Consider the following 23,316-nt stretch of genomic DNA (forward strand, 5'->3'; position numbering starts at 1 on the left):
CACACACACCTGACGATACCTTGATGCTTCTGCATGAGCCCTTATTTAAGTGGTACAATGATTTTTTTTCTTCTGTTCTATTCACTACCTCTTCATTAATTATCTAATCTAACTATGTGATTATTGTAATTCTTCTGTACCAACACTTTTCCAAACAATCTACTGCCTTCTCATCTGAACTGAGTAATATCCAAGTTTCGGATCCTTGCAGGGCTACACTCCAAACATGCACGTTCACTGCACCTTCACAACGTTTGCATATGCAAAGTCTCGGAGACTAGGATGAAGTCGGTTGTGTAGGTCAATCCGGCTGCCTCCATATCTCTGAGACTACATCCGCCATTGGTCTGATAGCTCTTGTAACTACTAGCAGCCCCCATGTCGGGAAATTTTAGGTAAACGTCATCAGCGTATACGTTTTCTTTTTCTTCTAGAACTTTCTAAAGTTTCAACTGATATTCCTTTCGATGTTCGCGCTATTTGGAGCAGTTTTTTAATTGGAACATTGCTTGATAAAACCTGGGAAGTAATTATTTCAGTTATTCGTATTTTTCAATGTATTTCAATTTTTGTTTGCTGCATATAATGTGAATGGTAACTTTTCAACATGTTCTGTTCAGTTTTGCACTGTGAACCAAAACCGAGTACACCAGGTGGAGCAAAAAAAAAAAACCATGCCGCGTTGTAAAGAAAAGAAAAGAAATAATAGAGAACCACAAGACAAAATACCACAAGCGGAAGTTATAGAAGCTGAGACAATTCAAGATGACGCCACTGAAACCAATGTTCTCCACTACAAAGATTCTCCATCTTCTACAATTGAAAAATTTCTAGAACCATAAGCTGAATTTTTAGCTGTTAATGGGCATGCAACGTCTGGAGCACCAACGTCTTTCTCTGCGTCGCAAATACTACTAATGTCTTCTCTAGCCCGCCTGGTTGGCCGTGCGGTCTAACGCACGGCTTTCCGAGCGAGAAGGAGCGCCTGGTCCCCGGCACGAATCCGGCCGGCGGATTTGTGTCGAGGTCCGGTGAGCCGGCCAGTCTGTGGATGGTTTTAGGCGGTTTTCCATCTGCTTCGGCGAATGCGGGCTGGTTCTCCTCATTCCGCCTCAGTTGCACTATGTCGGCGACTGCTGCGCAAACAAGTTCTCCACGTACGCGTACACCACCATTACTCTACCACGAAAACATAGGGGCTACACTCGTCTGGTGTCAGACGTTCCCTGGGGGGTCCACCGGGAGCCGAACCTCACAATAACCTTGGGCTCGGTGTGGGGAAGTGGACTGCGGTAGTCATCCTGGGGTTGTGGACCACTGCGGCTGCGGCGGGGACGGAGCCTCTCCGTCGTTTCTAGGTCTCCGGTTAACATACAATACAATGCAATACAATACAATGTGTTCTCTAAGGTTGTTTCGGAAGAAAGTGTGAAGAAAATCAGCAGTAGGAAAATAGGTGAAACGCTAATAGTGATTTTCTCTCCGTAGAAAAATGGTTCAAATGGCTCTGAGCACTATGGGACTCAACTGCTGAGGTCATTAGTCCCCTAGAACTTAGAACTAGTAAAACCTAACTAACCTAAGGACATCACAAACATCCATGCCCGAGGCAGAATTCGAACCTGCGACCGTAGCGGTCTTGCGGTTCCAGACTGCAGCGCCTTTAACCGCACGGCCACTTCGGCCGGCTTCTCTCCGTAGAAAAATTATTTTGAAGCTGAAGGAAAAGAAAAACTCAAAAAGAAAACTTTCTATGAGGCGTAGCCAAATGGCCCAAGTTATAAAGTAGGCAAAAAAAAGTCAATTGTAAAGACTAGGTACGCGCAGAAAAATTGAGCTCATCACATAATGCATGCATATCTTCTAATAAGTCTCATTATAGAAGGACGGATCGATCCAGTGTCTATCTTGTCATAGCTGGGTTCATGAACAATGTTCCAGTGGAAGAAAATCACTACTTTTATGCGATTTCTGTTGTTAATAACACGTGTTTTTTTTTAATAGGACCAATTAATGCAAGCTTTGCCTATATCACTCTAATATTCTGAAAATTTAACTTCCAGCCGCTTAAAGTGATTTAAAATCCACGAGTTTTCTGCTGCGTACTCCTCGGCCATTATCAAGGGGTGACTGTCTTTTGGTTGCTGCTACCGCCCATACACAGCAGCACTAGCTTCTATGACGTCACGGAAGGCTGTGAGGCTGCATATGGAATGTAACGGCAACCAAGAGACAGTCACCACTTGATAATAGCTGAGGAGTACCCAGCCGAAAGCTCGTGGAGTTTAAGCCACTTGAAGCGGCTGGAAGTTCGAGAGAATTTTATCATCACATATGACCGCGGAACCGTCAATTCGTGTATTGGATCATGCATCCTTAAATTGAAGTTCTCGGTCTACAAGCCGCGTCATTTCGAATAAAACACTCGAGCTCTTCATAGCTGTCTCTGCCATCGTCATTAAGAGTTGAAATCACAGAATGCCGGGGCTGACAAGTTGTTCTGCTTATACAGATGTAATGGCAGCTGCTGGAACCTGGTAGAAAGAGCCGGAGAGGCGATTGAGCGGAAGGCAAGTTGGGCAGCTCCTAGCAGCTCCATCCCACAGCCGTACCGAGGCCTACGAGAAAGACAGGCCGCGGCGCGTACGTCACGAAGGTAGGCCTGCGCTCACTCGGTCAACTCAGCAGATAAAACGCTTTTCCAAACCTGTTAACTCGTGACTGGGTGTGTACATGCTAATGAGAATTGCATCTTCTCCTTGAATCTGCTATTTTGAAGTCTGACTGATTACTAGTCATACAACAAAATTTAAGATGAACTCTCGATGCAAATGATAACGGATTTGTTTTGCAGCATTTAGTCTCGTCTGCGTAATAGTCCTCATTTCATACAATATATGGTGCCTTATGCTACTGATAATTATTTTGGCATGATTTTGATTTTATTGTATCCCACTACAGCAGCAACATTTTTTTAAATTTTTATTTATTTATTTATTTATTTATTTTATTTTTTTTTTTGCCTTTGAGTATGTACTCAATTTAGCCATCGGCAACACATAGTGACAATGTACACCAAATTGAATAACAAAATACAGAAATGCATATTTACAAGAATAAAAGGCTTAACTGTTACAGGCTTGTACATAATGTTTTAAAAACTGAATTGAATTGAATTGAATTGGAAAATAATTAAAAGTGCCTTGGCTTACAATTCACACCAATTCTGAAATATATTCATCAGCAAGACATATTTATAATTTACGTACACCATTAAAACCTACAGATTGTGACCAGTATTCTTGATGAAGTTAACTATCACTTTATATAGACGAACGTCTTTAGTACACAAAAGAGAAGAAGCTGATTGAGGAAAATGGTAGCCCATACTCAGCAGTGTCTTCAGAAAGACCAACCGTTCACGGTCAGATTTGGGGCACTTAAATAACATTATTAATAGACCTAAGACATCCTATTGTTGTTGTACAACTAAACAATAAAAGTCCATAATAGTGGATTCCAACAGAAGATGCAATTCTCGTTTGTACATATATACCCAATTACGAGTTAACGGGTGTAGAAACGCTGCTTGTTGGCTGAGCTGAGCGAGCGAGCAAGCGAGCTCGGGCTACCTTCACGACGTACTCGTTGCGGCCTGTCTTTTTCGTAGGCCTCACACCGTACAGAGTGACGTCACATGGCGCGAACGGCTGGCTCCACGTTTCAAACCGCCGCTTCCGCGTCCATATATACGTAAACCTAAGGCATTACTTCTATACTTTCGTTCGATGTCCAAAACCCAACCCCATGCCATACTAGGTGTATGCCACAGGTCTCTGTTAAAATTAATGCTGTTTATTCTAATTTAGCCCGCTTCTTTGATAACAGAATCAAGCTATGATGATGTTCGAGGCAAAACTCTCAGTTTTTCACGCTGTATTTTATGTCCTATCTGTAGATAATGTTCAGCCACGGACGATTTCTCAAGTTCCCTTTGTTTGCTAAGTCGTGAATGCTCTGCACAACGCTCGGCAACACTGGAATGGTTTGACTTATGTAAACACTTCCACATTCACAGGGGACACCATACACGCTAGGAACTTGGAGACCTACGTTGTCTTTAACGGGGTGTAACGTATCTCTTATGTTGGAGGCAGGCTGGAATATTGCTCTCAGTCCATGTATCTTCAACATGCATCCTATCTTGCTCGTAATTGCCCCACAGTACGGAAGGAATGCAACTGGCTTAATATTTCGTTATGCTGAGACAGTGTACTTTAATCTGAAAGTGGTCTAGTATCATGCTGCGGGATACATAACAGATCTCACTCATTCATCAGTGAAAATAATTTGTATGAACTAAAAGTTAATGTACCCTGTTTTTCCTTACTTCCTCCTACTTCAATCGCACTGCACATCACAGACAGTTCGACTCAGCAACGTTGCTTCCGATTATTTCCCGATAAATTGCGCGGCAGAAAATCGATAACGGTGAAGAGAATCTTGAGCCATACTTTTCCAGTAAGCTTCTGTAAAACGGAGAAGTCGAACTCGACTAAGGATTTTCGAAAGAGAACATGGTAAAATATTAGGATGGAGAAAAGAGCTCCACTCGCAGCACCGTTTCGCTGATATTGTCATAAAAAACTCCTCCTGGTGCCCCGCCAAGTTACTCAACGGCAGCCAATAGGAACTGTCGATGGCATACAGCGTAACTTAAATCTTATCGCTGATAATGCCATTGCTCGAGTCTAACGAGAGAAGTTTCGTGGTTAATAATCAAGGTTGTCTTTGGTGGCTTTAATTTTGTTTATGTCCTGATGTTATCCACGTTAAACAAACGTTGTAGTGGTTGTGAAAATAATCGCTATAGTCTTTTAGCACACAGCACACAAATATGAGAAATGTTGTCCCTAGCTGGCCGAAGTGGCCGTGCGGTTAAAGGCGCTGCAGTCTGGAACCGCAAGACCGCTACGGTCGCAGGTTCGAATCCTGCCTCGGGCATGGATGTTTGTGATGTCCTTAGGTTAGTTAGGTTTAACTAGTTCTAAGTTCTAGGGGACTAATGACCTTAGCAGTTGAGTCCCATAGTGCTCAGAGCCATTTGAACCATTTGTTGTCCCTAGCTACAAATTTCGGGAGTTAAGCTCCCATCATCTGTCCGTCTGCATTCCACCCTACAAATTCATGCGCCTAAAATGCACACAAGATAAATTTAAACTACTCCAGAATTTATTTTATGACTATTTCTACGAATTTTCAATGTGTATGTGTGAAGGATTCACCGCAGACAGACAGATGATAGGAGCTTGACTCCCAAAACGTGTCACTACGGGGAATATTTGTGATATTTGTGTGTTGTGTGATAAATAAATTTAACGTTAAGCTACACTTACGTTACACACTCAACAAGGCATATTCTAGGAATGAGGCTTTTGACATGTTTCTGGTGTTCCCGGGATGTCATCAGAATGATCTAGAAGTAAATCGGGACTGTGCAGAGAGAGATCCTGATCGTCTATGTTGGCCACGAAAAGTTTTTTGGCGATTCGAGGCAAGTCGCTGCAATCATCCATTAATTATTGCAACAAAAATGTCAGAGAACGTGACAGAGAGGCTATAAATGCATGTGTAGTTGCCGCAGCTAATTTCCATTCACATCGTTTTGAGACTGCAAGGCAAGCAGAAGTAACTTCTGGAGATTTCTATACGATAATTGTTAGGTCCATATCACATATAGATTCATCAGGCACTACAGAAAGAGTTGAAATTAAAACCACGAAACTTTCTGATGGTAAAACCATAAGTGGCAGGTTGACAGACACAATGATTGATGAACTACAGCAGTATTATGGGATGGCCATTAGAAATAATACTGTGGATTTGCTGAAAATGAAGCAGGCTCTATGGGCTACCTTCTTCCACAGACTGTCAACTGATGAAAAACCAGTACACCACCTTTGCCCTCCTGGACCTGATTCGAAATGCCCAGTACTCAAACAGTTAGTACAGCCTTAAACATTCCACCCCAGCAGCAGTCATGGATATAATAAAACCTATTTACAAAGACCTGGCAAATCCTGAATTACTGAAGAAGTGTCTGCATGGTCGGACTCAAAATCCCAATGAGTCGTTCAATAATCTAATATGGACTCGCTTGCCAAAAAATATTTTTGTTGGAATGAAGACACAAAAGAGGGGGCGGGGCAGTGATGCTGTTATTGCTTTTAATGATGGCAACATTGGTAGGGTGAAATTGCTACAGCATATGGGAATTAATCCGGGAGCAAACTGCATCAGAGAACTCAAAGGGATGGTCAAGGTTCGCATTGATAAAGCAGAGTATGTAGCACAGTTGGCCATTAAGGAGTCCATAAAGTATAAAAGAAGAAAAAAAACTTGGAAAAAGATCAAGAGGATGATATGCAGTATGGTGCAGGGTGCTTCTAACTGACTAAAGATAAAAAATTAAGCTGAATTGAGTTACAGTCTTTTGGAATTTTAGAAGCCATTCCTGAAAATTTACATTTTCTGTTGCATTTTTCCCTAAATCTCGGAATCCACTTCGGGTAGAATATTCAAATATTCAGGGTGTAATAATATACATATCGTGAGTCTACAGAACTAAAAGAAGAACATAATGTTATGTATAATTAAAATTATTTAGGTCAACGTACAAAAAAGCACACAAAATCTTAACCGTGTAGTTAAAAAAATGTATTTCCGAAATCAGTGGCTGAAATGCAATTATTGTAGTTCAGTAGACTCTGAACATACAATTTTATGTCACGTAAAAGTTTCATGTCAATGGCTACAGTGGTTGCTGAAATACAGGGAAGCCAAGTTACTAAATTTAACATTATCTGGTTGGGGCGTTCCAACTCTCCTTAGGCGAAGATGATCTGTAGTCATGAACTGCCTTCTGCACCTAGTATGTAAATCAAAACTTTCAACCTCATGATTGGTGTGATAATCTTCCACATAGCTTACTACTGATCAGAAGGCTATTGGTCTGGAACACAAATATACTCTGTGGGCTCATCCATGATGAACTTACCAGACTCTATTTTTTTGAACAGTTAAAAGAGTAGTAGTACACTGAATGTGTTCAAGTTGTACTGACAAAATTGCAAGATGTTTCACTAACAGCACGGCTGTTAATGTGGTTATAGCAAGATGAGTTTCCAGCATAGATGTTCTTGCTGATCAGGCGAATCTTAAATTATACATTTACATGGTGACGATGTAATTGAAAAGGACCCACGGTCGTTATCTGATCTGACTCGCTCTTTATTATTTCTTACGCGTGACGTATGAAAAATACTGTGTATCAACAGTGTCCTACAAAGAAAGATTGTATGAAAGACAAAATTCGCAAAACATACCGATTTCCTTCCAGTTCAACAACTGACTCAGAATTTGACATTGTTTGACGAGTTACTTTGTGTTTTATATAGTGTTATCAATTTGTGAATCACATCTCTTACACACAGATGAGACGAAACATTATAACAATCTGAGTAATAGCCTGTCGTTGCTACGTTGGAACGAAGTCTGTGTGGCATGGATTGACAAGTCCATATTAGGATTCCGGACGTGAACCAAACGTTTATGTACAGATCATGTAATTCTAATATATTGCGGGTAATGGAACTACCGCCAGATAGCGTCCAAAATGTGTTCCATGGGATAGAGATCGGGTAAATATGGTGGCTCAGACATCAACGTGAGTTCACTATCAAACTCCTCAAAGCACGATTCTGGCTTTGTCACATGCAAGTTATTCTGCTGTCGGTGTCTTGCCATCGGCGAAGACATCAAGCATGAAGGACTGCAGGTGATCATGTTCACATAGTCCACTGCTACCAAGGTCACTTCATTATTAACACAGATCCAGGTGAATGTCTGACATGGCACAATACTGCCCCCCGCTTCCCCTAGGGTTGTGGCGCGATACTTATTCCGAGCAGGTATTTGTCTCGATACCGTAGGATCAAAATGGCTCTTACCTCTATGGGACTTAACTTCTGAGGTCATCAGTCCCCTAGAACCTAGAACTACTTAACCCTAACCAACCTAAAGGCATCACACACATCCATGCCCGAGGCAGAATTCGAACCTGCGACCGTAGCGGTCGCTCCGTAGGATCAGCATGGGAACATGTATACGTAGCTTGCTTCGGAGCTCAACATTGCGCGCTGTCCAGAGTGCTCCGAAAAACTTGTTCTTTCGCCTATTTTGTATTTGTCGACAGATCTGGCACAGATCGCCACATACCCCGCCTTAAGGAACGGGCCAGTCTCCGACCTGCACATTCTGTGATGCGTGTAGTTTCACCACCTTACCAACTAATTGTCAGTCATTATCCACCGATGCTCACTACAGTGCATGCTAACAGCCGACCAGCTTCACCGTCTGGAGATGCTCTTTCGCAGACGCCGTGCCAAAACAATCTGCTCTTTGTCATTGACATTTATGTTAGCGGATTTCCCCATTTGCGGCTTATATGGTCTCCAGTATAATTCCGTGTTTGTCTCTGCTCCCCTTACATACTCCCCTCAATAGGTCATGTCTCCCTAACCCCATCAATTGTCGTTAAACCTCGCGATGGTCAGTGATCATTGTTTGGATCATCTTTGTATAATTCACTAAAGGAACATTAATAAACTGACGGAAGAAGGTTCGTAACACCAAAAATAATTGATATAGGGTTTTGGTATCCCGGAAATAAGACTTTTTTAGGTAACATATTTAAGTGATAAACATTACAAGATGGTAGGTTAATGTAAGCGCGAGATAACCTGTTGCAAATGTGAAATGCTGATACAGCCGTGTAAAATCCAGAATGTTGAATGCAAGCACACGAACGTGCATGCATTTGTTGTGTAGGTGCCGGATGTCTGTTGCACTTGGTTGGTCAACACAGAGACGCCTTACGCTGGTTGTTGATGACGCTGGAGCTATCGTCCAATGATGTCCCATATCTGATGCATTGGATACAGTTATAGTGATCGAACGGGCGAAGGAAAAGCCGACACTGTATAGAGAATACTGGGTTTTCCAGTTGGAAAATACCCCCAGGAATGCTGTTCATGAATGGCAGCACAACAGGTCGAATTACCAGACTGACGTACAAATTTGCAGTTTGGGTTCGCGGGATAACTACGAGAGTACACCTATGTCATAAGAAATCGCGTCTCAGACGATAACTCCTGGTGTATGTCCAGCAAACAGGGTGTCTAGCAAGCAAACAGGATGGTTGCAGACCCTCAACTGGGATCTTTCTAACCAACTCACGGCCATCACTGGCACTGAGGCAGAATCAGCTTTCATCGGAAAACACAACATACCTCCACGCTGCCCTCTGAATTGACATCACTGAAGTCGCAAATGGTGGTGGTTTGCGATCAGTGGAATGCAAGCTTCAGGGCGTCCGGCTCAGAGCTGTCCTTAAAGTAACCGATTGTAACAGTTCGTTATGTCACTGTGGTGTCAACAGCTGCTCAATTTGCTGCAACATATGCAGTACGATGCGACAGAGCCACGCACCGAAAACGACGATCTTGCCTGTCAGTAGTGCCATGTGGCTGTTCAGAGAACGGTCTTTTTGCGACCGTATATTGTCGTGACCAGTGCCGCCAGCAATCATGTACAGTTGCAACATTCGTTCCAAGTCTTTTTGAAATACCGCACAAAGAACATACAGCTTCCAGTAGCGCTATTATACGCCGTCGTCAGAACACAGAAGGGTACTGATCATCGCGTTTTTGTCGCCTTAATGACATTCTTGACTAGCATCAACTCACGACGTTACTCAATAAGGTAACTAACACTCACGACCACTACAGCGTTTACTTGAAACAAACCTGATTCGCATTCTTATATGCGACTGGCGTGAAATTTTAATAGGCATTTGTTACAAATTTAAAAACACGACTACGGACTCCCGTTAGTTGTGGTAGTGATGGAACGTAAGGCCCATCATAGTATCTAGACATCGAATCATTCAGATGCCAAAAATAAATATTTAAAAAATAATGCCTTGAAGAGATGATAATAACTGCAGATTTTATTAGTGGCTTAAACTTCGAAGATAAGTTGGAGTTGCAACTTTTTTCCGTCACTGCATATTTGAAACTATTATTGTGGTGTCACCGCCAGACACCACACTTGCTAGGTGGTAGCTTAAATCGGCCGCGGTCCATTTAGTACATGTCGGACCCGCGTGTCGCCACTGTGTGATCGCAGACCGAGCGCCACCACAAGGCAGGTCTCGAGATACGGAATAGCACTCGCCCCAGTTGTACGACGACTTTGCTAGCGACTACACTTACGAAGCCTTTCTCTCATTTGCCGAGAGACTGTTAGAATAGCCTTCAGCTAAGTCCATGGCTACGACCTAGCAAGGCGCCATTAGCCTTACATAGTTTGATAGTTATCGTATGAAATGTCTCATCAAGAATGCTGTAATTCACATCAAAGAATAAAAGATAAGTATTCGAGGAGCTGCTTCGTTTAGTTATGAGAATTCACTACTTATCCTGTTCCAGAATTCACGCCCGTCTGCCTTAGATAGCGTGCATTTAGGCCGCCTCTATCTACAAGGTGTTGGCACATTTACCAACACATCAATTATACTGGTTTTAATACGAGTACTATGGGGTTGAATAATCTGTTACAGCTAAACACGCATAGCTAGAAAGTCTCACATAAAACATGCACTAACCCATCCCACTATTTAATAACCCTTTGGCTACGGTGGGTCAATGAAGGATAAACCTTCACATCTACATCTACATTTGTACTCCGCAAGCCACCCAACGGTGTGTGGCGGAGGGCACTTTACGTGTCACTGTCATTACCTCCCTTTTCTGTTCCAGTCGCGTATGGTTCGCGGGACGAACGACTGCCAGAAAACCTCCGTGCGCGCTCGAATCTCTCTAATTTTACATTCGTGATCTCCTCTGGAGGTATAAGTAGGGGGAAGCAATATATTCGATACCTCATCCAGAAACGCACCCTCTCGGAACCTGGCGAGCAAGCTACACCGCGATGCAGAGCGCCTCTCTTGCAGAGTCTGCCACTTGAGTTTGCTAAACATCTCCGTAACGCTACCACGGTTACCAAATAACCCTGTGACGAAACGCGCCTCTCTTCTTTGGATCTTCCCTATCTCCTCCGTCAACCCGATCTGGTACGGATCCCACACTGATGAGCAATACTCAAGTATGGGTCGAACGAGTGTTTTGTAAGCCACCTCCTTTGTTGATGGACTACATTTTCTAAGGACTCTCCCAATGAATCTCAACCTGGTACCCGCCTTAGCAACAATTAATTTTATATGATCATTCCACTTCAAATCGTTCCGTACGCATACTCCCAGATATTTTACAGAAGTTACTGCTACCAGTGTTTGTTCCGCTATCATATAATCATACAATAAAGGATCCTTCTTTCTATGTATTCGCAATACATTACATTTGTCTATGTTAAGGGTCAGTTGCCACTCCCTGCACCAAATGCCTATCCACTGCAGATCTTACTGCATTTCGCTACTTCACTGAAGTCCCCTGTCGAGGGTTCTGCATTACCTCTGCACCACACCAGTGACAGTTTACTGAAGCCATTGATCTGATGCATTGCTGTAGTTTCAAAATCTATTTTGACTGTAGCGCTTTTCGGCAAGTCTCCAAACTGGATCGCAATGCAATCGCTACCGTGAATTAAATGACGGCGCTAAGTGACCCAAATTGGGTGATAAATGTCTCCCGGAATGTAATGCATTTCAACAACGATTTGTCATGCGAGGGTGTACAAAGCGCTACGCGATCTGAATCAAAATAAATTGCATATCTGGCCCGACTGCGCCTGTTATACTCATCGGAATATTCCCCGTTGCCAAAATATTTCGCACTCGCAAAATTAATACATTTTTCAAGTGACGAGTTACATATTTTATGTCAATTAGTCAAGAAGATAGCACACATCGACGTAATTAAAGCAGAACTGGCAAGAATTAAAATAATTACGTGTTAATGAATTAGACCTCGACTCAGCAAACTTGTCATACTTTGAGAGCAGCGCTCTCAGTTTTCCTCTGCATACCCCTTGGTGGCAAATTCAAAGTAGCCTACTGCCCCTGTGTTAATTTTATATTAATTAGTAATACTTAAGCTTCACAAACCACTAGTAGCACTGACATTTCTCAGTCTATTTTTGTAATATCAAGCCGCCTTGCACTAATTGAGGTTTGAATGTCAAATCGCATATTATTTTAATTATGTTACTGAAATTGTTAGTTGTGTTAGTGATGGAATGTACGGTCGGCATAGTATCTAGATAGGGAACCATTAAGATGTCACACACAACTATTTCAAAAATAATGCCTTGTGCATTGGTAGTAACTTCAGATTTTATTAGGGGCCGGAACATCGGGAAGAACAGTTGTTAAGCTACGACGAATAGTGCCTCACATGGGAATTTAACCCTCAGAGGTCACGGATTCATCTGCTTACGGAGATAAATTTAGTGCATTTACATATCTTTGAATTTTCAACACTTTCACAGACATCTCATTACTTGTACTCAACGGAATACTGGCTTGCGTACCAAGAATGTTATTTTCATCATCGAACTTCCTAAGCATGGAGATAAATTTAGTGCATTTACATATCTTTGAGTTTTCAACACTTTCACAGGCATCTCATTACTTTTACCCAACGAAATAGTTCTTGAAGTTACTGGGTTGCGTACCAAGAATGTTATTTTCATTATCGCACTTCCTAAGTGCTGCGTTCACCTGTCCACCCTTCAAACATGCTTACATCACTAATCCAGAGTTCGAGTCCAAGAGGTTACGTTTCAGAATTCCTACAACTTTTCTACCTCTAGCTCACCTTGTGATGCATCCCGTTAACACGCTGCGCGCTCGCGTATTATCATATTTATGGAGACCGAAAGATATGCTTTGTAGGAACCAACATACGTTCCGAAAGCAACGATTGTGTGAAACCCCCAGTTCTCTCTGTTAGTCCACGAGACACAGAAAGCAATATATACAAGCTCCCAGATAGATACCGCTTACCTTCATTTCCGAAAGACGTTTGATACAGTTCTGCGCAGACCCTAATGAACAAAATACAAGCGTATGGAATGTCAGACGAACTGCGTAGGTAGACTGAAGAGTTGCCAGTTAAACTCAACTTCATGTCATACTCAATCGGGAGAAGACTTCAGACGTAAAAGCCACTTTAGGAGTGTTCCAGGTGGGTGTTAAAGGACCATTCCTCTTCGCAATATGTATAAACCACCTAACAGATTACGTGGAATGTCAGATCCCTTAATCGGGCAGGTAGGTTAGAAAATTTAACAAGGGAAATGGATAGGTTAAAGTTAGATATAGTGGGAATTAGAGAAGTTCGGTGGCAGGAGGAACAAGACTTCTGGTCAGGTGACTACAGGGTTATAAACACAAAATCAAATAGGGGTAATGCAGGAGTAGGTTTAATAATGAATAGGAATGCGGGTAAGCTACTACAAACAGCATAGTGAACGCAATATTGTGGCCAAGATAGTTACGAAACCCACACCTACTACAGTAGGACAAGTTTATATGATAACTAGCTCTGCAGATGACGAAGAAATTGAAGAAATGTATGATGAAAGAAAAGAAGTTATTCAGAGACGAAAATTTAATAGTCATGGGTGACTGGAATTCGAGTGTAGGAAAAGGGAGAGAAGGAAACGTAGTGGGTGAATATGGATTGAGGCTAAGAAATGAAATAGGAAGCCGCCTGGTAGAATTTTGCACAGAGTATAACTTAATCATAGCTAACACTTGGTTTAAGAATCACGAAAGAAGGTTGTATTCATGGAAGAACCCAGGAGATTCTTAAAGGTATCAGATAGATTACATAATAGTAAGACAGAGATTTAGGAACCAGGTTTGAAATTGTAAGACATTTAGAGGGGCAGATGTGGACTCTGATCAGAATCTATTGGTTATGACCTGTAGATTAAAACTGAAGAAACTGCAAAAATCTGGAACCACGCGACCGCTACGGTCGCAGGTTCGAATCCTGCCTCGGACATGGATGTGTGTGATGTCCTTGGGTTAGTTAGGTTTCAGTAGTTCTAAGTTCTAGGGGACTGATGACCTTAGAAGTTAAGTCCCATAGTGCTCAGAGCAATTTGAACCATTTTGAAACTGCAAAAAGGAGATGGGACCTGGATAAACTGAAAGAACCAGAGGTTGTACAGAGTTTTGAGGGCATACGGGAACAATTGACATGAATGGGGGAAAGAAATACAGTAGAAGAAGAATGGTTAGCTTTGAGGGATGAAGTAATGAAGGCAGCATAGGATCAAGTAGGTAAACAGACGAGGGCTAGTAGAAATCCTTGGGTAACAGAAGAAATATTGAATTTAATTGATGAAAGGAGAAAATATAAAAATGCAGTAAATGAAGCAGGCAAAAAGGAATACAAACGTCTCAAAAATGAGATCGACAGGAAGTGCAAAATGGCTAAGCAGGGATGGCTAGAGGACAAATGTAAGTATGTAGAGGTTTATCTCACTAGTGGTAAGATAGATACTGCCTACAGGAAAACTAAAGAGACCTTTGGAGATAAGAGAACCACTTGTATGAACATCAAGAGCTCAGGTGGAAACCCAGTTCTAAGCAAAGAAGGGAAAGTAGAAAGGTGGAAGGAGTATATAGAGGGTCTATACAAGGGCGATGTACTTGAGGACAATATTATGGAAATGGAAGAGGATGTAGATGAAGATGAAATGGGAGATACGATACTGCGTGAAGAGTTTGACGGAGCACTGAAAGACCTGAGTCGAAACAAGGCCCCCGGAGTAGACAACATTCCATTGGAACTACTGACGGCCTTGGGAGAGCCAGTCCTGACAAAACTCTACCATCTGGTGAGCAAGATGTATGAAACAGGCGAAATACCCTCAGACTTCAAGAAGAATATAATAATTCCAATCCCAAAGAAAGCAGGTGTTGACAGATGTGAAAATTACCGAACAATCAGTTTAATAAGCCACAGCTGCAAAATACTAACACGAATTCTTTACAGGCGAATGGAAAAACTAGTAGAAGCGGACCTCGGGGAAGATCAGTTTGGATTCCGTAGAAATACTGGAACACGTGAGGCAATACTGACCTTACGACTTATCTTAGAAGAAAGATTAAGGAAAGGCAAACCTACGTTTCTAGCATTTGTAGACTTAGAGAAGGCTTTTGGCAATATTCTCTTTCAAATTCTAAAGGTGGCAGGGGTAAAATACAGGGAGCGAAAGGCTATTTACAATTTGTACAGAAACCAGATGGCAGTTATAAGAGTCGAGGGACATGAAAGGGAAGCAGTGGTTGGGAAGGGAGTAAGACAGGTTTGTAGCCTCTCCCCGATGTTATTTAATCTGTATATTGAGCAAGCAGTAAAGGAAACAAAAGAAAAATTCGGAGTAGGTATTAAAAGCCATGGAGAAGAAATAAAAACTTTGAGGTTCGCCGATGACATTGTAATTCTGTAAGAGACAGCGAAGGACTTGGAAGAGCAGTTGAATGGAATGGACAGTGTCTTGAAATGAGGATATAAGATGAACATCAACAAAAGCAAAACGAGGATAATGGAATGTAGTCGAATTAAGTCGGGTGATGCTGAGGGAATTAGATTAGGAAATGAGACACTTAAAGTAGTAAAGGAGTTTTGCTATTTGGGGAGCAAAATAACTGATGATGGTCGAAGTAGAGAGGATATAAAATGTAGACTGGCAATGGCAAGGAAAGCGTTTCTGAAGAAGAGAAATTCGTTAACATCGAGTATAGATTAAGTGTCAGGAAGTCATTTCTGAAAGTATTTGTATGGAGTGTAGCCATGTATGGACGTTAAACATGGACGATAAATAGTTTGGACAAGAAGAGAATAGAAGCTTTCGAAATGTGGTGCTACAGAAGAATGCTGAAGATTAGATGGGTAGATCACATAACTAATGAGGAAGTATTGAATAGGATTGGGAGGAAGAGAACTTTGTGGCACAACTTGACCAGAAGAAGGGATCGGTTGGTAGGACATGTTCTGAGGCATCAAGGCATCACCAATTTAGTATTGGAGGGCAGCGTGGAGGGTAGAAATCGTAGAAGGAGACCAAGAGATGAATACACTAAGCAGATTCAGAAGGATGTAGGTTGCAGTAGGTACTCGGAGATGAAGAAGCTTGCACTGGATAGAGTAGCATGGAGAGCTGCATCAAACCAGTCTCAGGACTGAAGACCACAACAACAACAACAGATAACTTTGGAAGTTCAGAGGCTTTTCGTGGATGATGCTGTTGTATATAGAGTATTCGCGTTGCTATTAAATTGTAGCGAAATGGAGGAACAACTGCGGATGATCGACGCTTGGTGCAAGGAGTGGAAATTGACCGCAACGTAAAAAAAATGTAACGTATTGGAAGCACACAGACAGAAAGGCCCTTTATTGTATGATTACAAAACTCCAAACAATCAGTGGAAGCACTCACTTTTGTAAAACATCCGGGAGAGCGACTGGAACAGGAAAGGGGAAACGGACACTGGTACACAAAATACACTCTGTCACGCAACGTAAGGTGGCCTGCGAAGTGTAGATGTAGATGTAGATGTGAGGATTCTGCATGAGACGTCGCTGCTTCAGATCTCGGTAGAAATATTTTATCACTGTTTACCTAGTACTGGAGGGCTTGAAAATATAAAAAAAGAAAAATGTTCAAATGTGTGTGAATTCCTAAGGGACCAATCTGCTGAGGTTATCGGTCCCCAGACTTACATACTACCTAAACTAACTTATACTAAGACTAGGAACTACACACACACACACACACACACACACACACACACACACACAAACACAAGTGCCTTATTATTTATCCGTAGGGAAACTGTTTCCATCTATGAGGAATACAGTCCACCCAACGGATTACAGTGCCAAAGACTTCACACTTCCAAATACTCGTACTTAACAGAGACCCTAATAGTGTTTTACACGCTGTCATAGGCAACCTTCAGTGTTGGCCAGACACTATTTTTGCTCTATATTACTGTCAGTCGCCTTTACCTGAACGAAAGTATTGTCTATTTTTATTTCTACGACGTGCAAGACAATTATCAGGAGTGGAAGCTATAGCTCGTTCAGTGAGGTGACCCAATAACTTTTGCTCATTAGCACAGCTGTAGATCAATAACAACCTCCCACAACGAAAGCTACATTTGCTAAACTTTTCCCTCTCTATCCATGTCTTTTACGATCGACACTTTCCTCTTTCAAAGGACTCTAATCCACAATTTCTGTGGGCGAGGAACATCCTGAGTCAGCTCACTAATGACGTCTCATTAAATGTATAGGTAACTTTACAATAGCACCTATCCCTTTACTGAACTATAAATCTTATGGTAACAAACTGGGGATACACTGCAGTAAAACGTTGTATCCAAATGAAGTCTCAGATCAGGGGTCACTAAAGGCCGCAAGGGAGCCCTTTATTCACCCGTCGGCCAGATACAGTCTGGGACTCAAAGCCTTTGTTTCTCGCGAGGTAACGGTACTACAACTGAGCTAACCAAGATCGACTCACGACGAGCCCTCATAGCTTTACTTGCACAATTATCTCTCTCATAACCTTCAGACTTCACAGTCTTGCTCCTGCGTACCTTGTGCGACTAGCATTCTTGGAAAAAAGACGCTGTATGATGTAGTCAAGGATTGAGTACCGATTCGGCACACAGTTTCAGTCTGCCAGAGGGTTTCAGAACTCGAGTATTTTCTATAAAATTGTTCTGGATTGTACATCCCTTCATGCCTTGAAGTGATGTCCCAACGTTTCGTTCAGATCACTTGATGAAAGATAAAAGCTGCCTCCCATAAATTTTTTTTTTTTTTTTGTAACGGTCGGTGATGAGTAAAGGATGGTAACAAGAGAGAACACGATCCGCGAGAACCTGACCATGTTGCCTAAACAAATAAGTGTTATCTTTTGGAATACTAAAGCCATGGGTTCTTCAATTTAAGTTAAAAAATTGCTTTCAGAGGAGAACGGTGTGTATCATTTACATCGTGAATTCAGTTCGTGAGTAGCAGCACACTCCCAAACGGTGGCCAGGCACAACAATGGTCATTTAGCAGCTAAATCGATTTCTACCTTCATACTGAAATTTGTCTTCTTGCATTAGTTTTCTACATACGATGTTTCGCAATTACTTTACAGTTTTCTAGTGGCTGCAGAGGAGACATAAAGCTTTGATAAGGAACACTAGTCCAGAAATTTACTCTTTTGACACAAAGTAAATTCACTTTCAAGCCTCCCGCTTCATGCCATGCACACAAATTAAAAAGAGAGCACAGTCGTCGGTCCTTTTTGTTACCATGACGTCGCATACAATTTTCGTCCGACTGCAACAACGACTGCGTAAAACTGCTACGTTTGCTACTGTAAGTAGGGTTGACTGTGGTGCTCAACGGACGCGCCCACTCTCGACTTTCTGGAGGCTGTCCTTCGTGACGTAAAGGAGAAGTTGAAGCTACTATCATACTTATAAGGGGCATTATTTTGTACATGTTTATATGGGACAACTTAATACTCCATTGTCAAAATACTACAATGAACCACACATTCCATCAACAACACAATAATAGCAACTATAGTAAAATAATATACGATTATGGCATTCAGACGCAATTCGTGCAGTATGGTTGATGGAGGAATAATGATATGGGAAATAAGAGAGCTACTAGTGGTTTTTGAAGCCTTAGTATTGCCTTCTAATGTAAAATACTCGAAACGTTATGCGTTACATGGGCTCCTGTAAAGCGCACAGATCAGAGCGCATTGCAGATGCAGTTGTGTGCGTGTGTGTGTGTGTGTGTGTGTGTGTGTGTGTTTACCGTAAGCACGAGATATGGAAGTAGTGTGACTATTTGACATCAAAACGGTACATTACTGGACATGGGTTAATCCAATAACTTTACCTAGTAAGCCCCTCTACAACGCCTAGAAGACTACAATAGGAATCGTGAAACACCCTGTATTAAAGAGTAACGTTTGCTGTCGCCTTACTAATTACTGAAACAGTAATACAGTCCGCCTACAAATCGTCACGGCTAAGAACGGCGATACTGACTTGTTCTCTGATTTCGTGTGCATTCTTGGTGAAGAAAGTGGTTAATCATTGTGTCTGCTATGCCGTTAGACGGATAGCTGTCATACTCCTCTTTTTATCAACCTCTGCAAACTGCCCATAATTACATGTGTGGCTCGGCTGCATACAGTCATTCCAAGTGAAACGGGAGTAACGATTTCTCTAACCTGGCATAAAGGCACACGAACGGTAGCGTTTGGGCATTTTTGAGCGAAAGTGCAAGAAATTGCCACTTGCCGGAAAAGGCGCACTCAGTTTCGAAGTTACAGGTAACCACACATGTATGAAGGGCACGATTGGCTCCGTCATTGACAGACATCCGCAACGGGTGTCAAGAGGGCCGTTTACCCCCTCTTAGGATTTGGGCACACGACTTTTATTCATTACGGAATTCTTCCTAGAGTCTAGCAGTGATGGTCTATGAGCCTATTAAAATGAACATTTAACACTGCTGATCTGGTTGTCTTGCTGTTCACGGGAGATTCTTCGTGAGGCGTCAACTTTGGCGCTATTCTGCAGTCAAGATGGATGCGTACCTTTACGGCGAGTTCCAAAAGAGTCCTCTCAATACTTTCTATAAGACTTCCCCATAAAACTCTTATCGAGCTGTAGGAAGCGGCCGATTCAGCACCCTCATGAGCGGATTTGGAGCACAACATAATCATGGCAACATTATACGTGTATGTCATCAACCTCAATCGCCTTAAGGAGGGAAAAAGTACAAGGCATGAAAATGGTGCAATTTTTTAAATTGTATTGCCTGTTTCTCCAAGTCGAGGGGTATCTCGACTTAGAGGTAACGGCTGGGTAGAAACGTGGACAACGACCAATCCAGGAGTGCAGTGTACTAATCCTATACCCCCCCCCCCCCCCCCTTCATAATAAATCCGATTTGTGGATGAAGGTGACGTGGCGGACGCTCGGCTGTGGCATGACCTTTATGGCATGATCTCAGGGTTTCCTGCTTTTAATTTCGTAACTTGTCGGATAATGTGCGCAACTGCAGATCTTGAATCAAGAAAGTGGCATCTGTATGTAGCAAACCGCTATGATCATTGCTTAGGACGATGTTTTAGACTACCTTCTCGGTTGTTTAACATCTATGCTGGATGGCAGTGATGGTGAATTTCAATGTGACGGTAGCAAAATCAACAATCTTAGCTCTGGAGACAACGCTGCCCTCATTCTCAGAAGTGAGGAAAAAAGTGATTGTCCGTTCTCCAGGGTGAGCACTATTAGTTTATGTTTCGGTCTAGACTTAAACGTGGTAAAGAGCAAGCTAATGGTCATTATTCGCCAAGTTTTAGATAAAATGAAACTCACAGGTTGCCTAAGGGATACTGACGTGATTAGTAATAGACTATATCGAGAACCTCTAATCAATGATACAGGTATGTGTGATAAAGAAACAAAACGACAAATCATCCTTAGCCACACCGAAAAAGTTGAACTCACTAAAGTCTAGCAGAACCAGGCTATATCCAGAACAACGAAGGTGCCCTTCGTAGGAGTTCCCTACGTTTTTGCACGGCTTATATCCCTCGACCGTGATAGGCAGTGACAAGGGTCAAACTGAAGGCTTCGAGATGGTATGTTGGCAGGAGATGTTGCGCGTATGGACAGAAAGTGGAACCAATGCTTCCATTACAGAAAAACTTGTAATCTTCACAAGTTTATGTTCCCGTCGCAACCAAACTTGCGTCCAGTTCCCTAGGCACATTCTGAGGAGAGAAGAGGACAGTTACAAAAAGATCGTCTTGCGAGGCAAAATAGGAGGCAGAAAACGATGACGAACAGCAGTAAGTAGATGAATGGATCAAGAGAAGAACATTACAGCTTCTTCTCAATATCTTAAGAAGGACTGAGGGTCACTGTGGATGGAGACACCTAATCGAAGATTTAGTTAATTACGAAGTCGGTGAAGATAGATGGTGTTGACAATAGCAACGAGTAAACCGACTAATTATCAAAGTAATCTTTTTTAAGACTATAGTTGTTCGAGATACAATAACTACCTCTTGTCAAACTTAGTCCTTTGCAGTGTGTTTATGCTGCCACATCGCCCCTCGCTACTCACCGGCGTAGCTCTGTGGTAATGAGAGGAGACCACTGACTCTTACGGGCCCATTTGACATGTACCATCACTTCTCACCGCGCTCAACGCTCACATCCTCGCTAAGGAAGGATGTCAAGCTCGTGATTTCACGCTGCGACCACCGCCAATAGTCTTGAAATTGGAGCTGTGGTTGACAGTTTGAACAGCACTCTAACCGGATTTAGCTGCTGCTCGTTGCGCGGTTTCTCGCACTGCGTACATCTACATCTCCGTCCACAACCATATTCTGAAAACCACTGTGTGCCTGGGACAGGTTACTTCCCGATCCATACATGCGTGGAGTGGGGAAAAAATAACATCGTAAATGCCTCTGTGTAAGCTGTAATAAGTTTAACTTTTCTTTGCGATCACTTGATGCATCTGCCAGATAAGGTTTTCCTCCATTTCCGTGGCACTCTCTCGTGTATCTGCCGAACATGCGACAATTTGTGCTGGCGTTCATTTTATTCGTTGTATATCGTTTGATAGTCGTATTTCGTGCGGCTGCTGCAAACATTAATTGCGTAAATGCTGATTTCGAAGCAATTTCCTTTGCATTTTAACAGTATCGTACTAATGAAACCATCATATAAAGACGATATTATTTGTTGCAAGCTTATGAGATTATTTCAGGTTGTAATTTTAACCAGGCATTTATTGCAGCCTTTCTTGAACGGAAAGCCACCAGAGACTCTTGGCATACATATCATTACAAGCCCTTTATGGTGGGTGGCGTCAAGTGCAATAATTTTCGGAAATTAGTTCCCCTTGTCCATCTAATTATTTCGTTTTCTGTTTTCTTACAGAAAATCAGCGCCAAAAGCCACAAGTGGAAGGTGTAGCACTGACGCAGTTGTGGATAAAAGCTAACTAAATATTAAATTAGAACCAGTAGGCCTACGTATCGCTCTTCCACTGAAATTACGTTAGTTATTTTGGGTGCCACCTCCACATTTTTAACTATTATAGTCCAATAATATTCAAAATAAGAAGGGAATTTGTTGCGACATTTGTAACAGTCTGAACTGGTGGAACTACGGTGTGGTTATAATTAAACTTTCGCCCCCATCAAACAGGAGTGGTTTGGGCTATTAAACTTTATGGAATCATTTGTAAGACATACGGAAGAGAAATAACAAAACAAAAAATGACCTATTGACAGACACACATTTTTATTTCCATATGACATGGTAATGTTTGTTAAACGCATACCATGCCTACTTTACAGGCTACAGAGGTTTTCAATCTAACAACCACCTGCATCCACGACATCCAGAAACCGTGGTAGAGATCGCTCTACTGCTGCCAGAACTATCTCAGGTAGGACGTAGGCTACGTAACTGGGCATGCTCATCTTCAACCTGCAACGTAACTACACAGCCTAAAATTACACTGGATAAAGTATGGTGATCTTTGTGGCCACGCAGTTTGGAACTATAGGCCAGTGATTGGATTTTTCCAAATGAGTTGCCGGGTACCCAAGTGACCGCATCATTGCACGTTCTGTCCACCATTCTCAGCCATGGCAACAGTAACTTCTTCAACCGTCTGTGGCGCAGCTGGCTGCCGGCCTATCCCAGAAGCATTCCACAAATTTCCAGTTAATTCTAGCTTCCGAATCATATTATTCAATCCTGGTGCATAATGTGGACCTCTCTGTATTCCTATAATGCGTTGATACTCGTAAAGAGCACCAGAACTGATGTTATGGCTTTGACGAAACACCGTTAGGATAAAGTCCTGCTCACCTTGTCCAGGCCCTTGTTGACGGTCTGCAACTGTAATGCCGACTGATGTCTGTGATATGATCCTACGTCACCGCAGAAGTACCTGCGTTTAAAGACAAGTCACGACAAGAACACTACTCTACCAGCAATGCAAATCCTTCAGTACACAATCTGAATGAACATTATTCCTAGTAAGTCGGGTAGCTCTTCGGTAAATAGTTTTCTGTCTGCGTTGTCTTGAGAAACGTAAGTTCCCCAGTGAGAAGCGAGATGCCTGTGCGAGCAGTGATGTACTAGCAGCGAGGCTA

The 23,316-nt window shown here is 42.3% G+C and overlaps 1 protein-coding gene across 1 annotated transcript in view; it reads right to left on the minus strand.

Moving 5' to 3' along the window:
- LOC124622974 (leucine-rich repeat-containing protein 24-like) overlaps positions 1 to 23,316 on the minus strand; it is a 208,692-nt gene that overhangs the window by 184,180 nt on the left and 1,196 nt on the right. The window lies entirely within an intron of this gene.

The sequence above is a fragment of the Schistocerca americana genome, chromosome 7 (genome assembly GCF_021461395.2).
Source record: "Schistocerca americana isolate TAMUIC-IGC-003095 chromosome 7, iqSchAmer2.1, whole genome shotgun sequence".
NCBI lineage: Eukaryota > Metazoa > Arthropoda > Insecta > Orthoptera > Acrididae > Schistocerca > Schistocerca americana.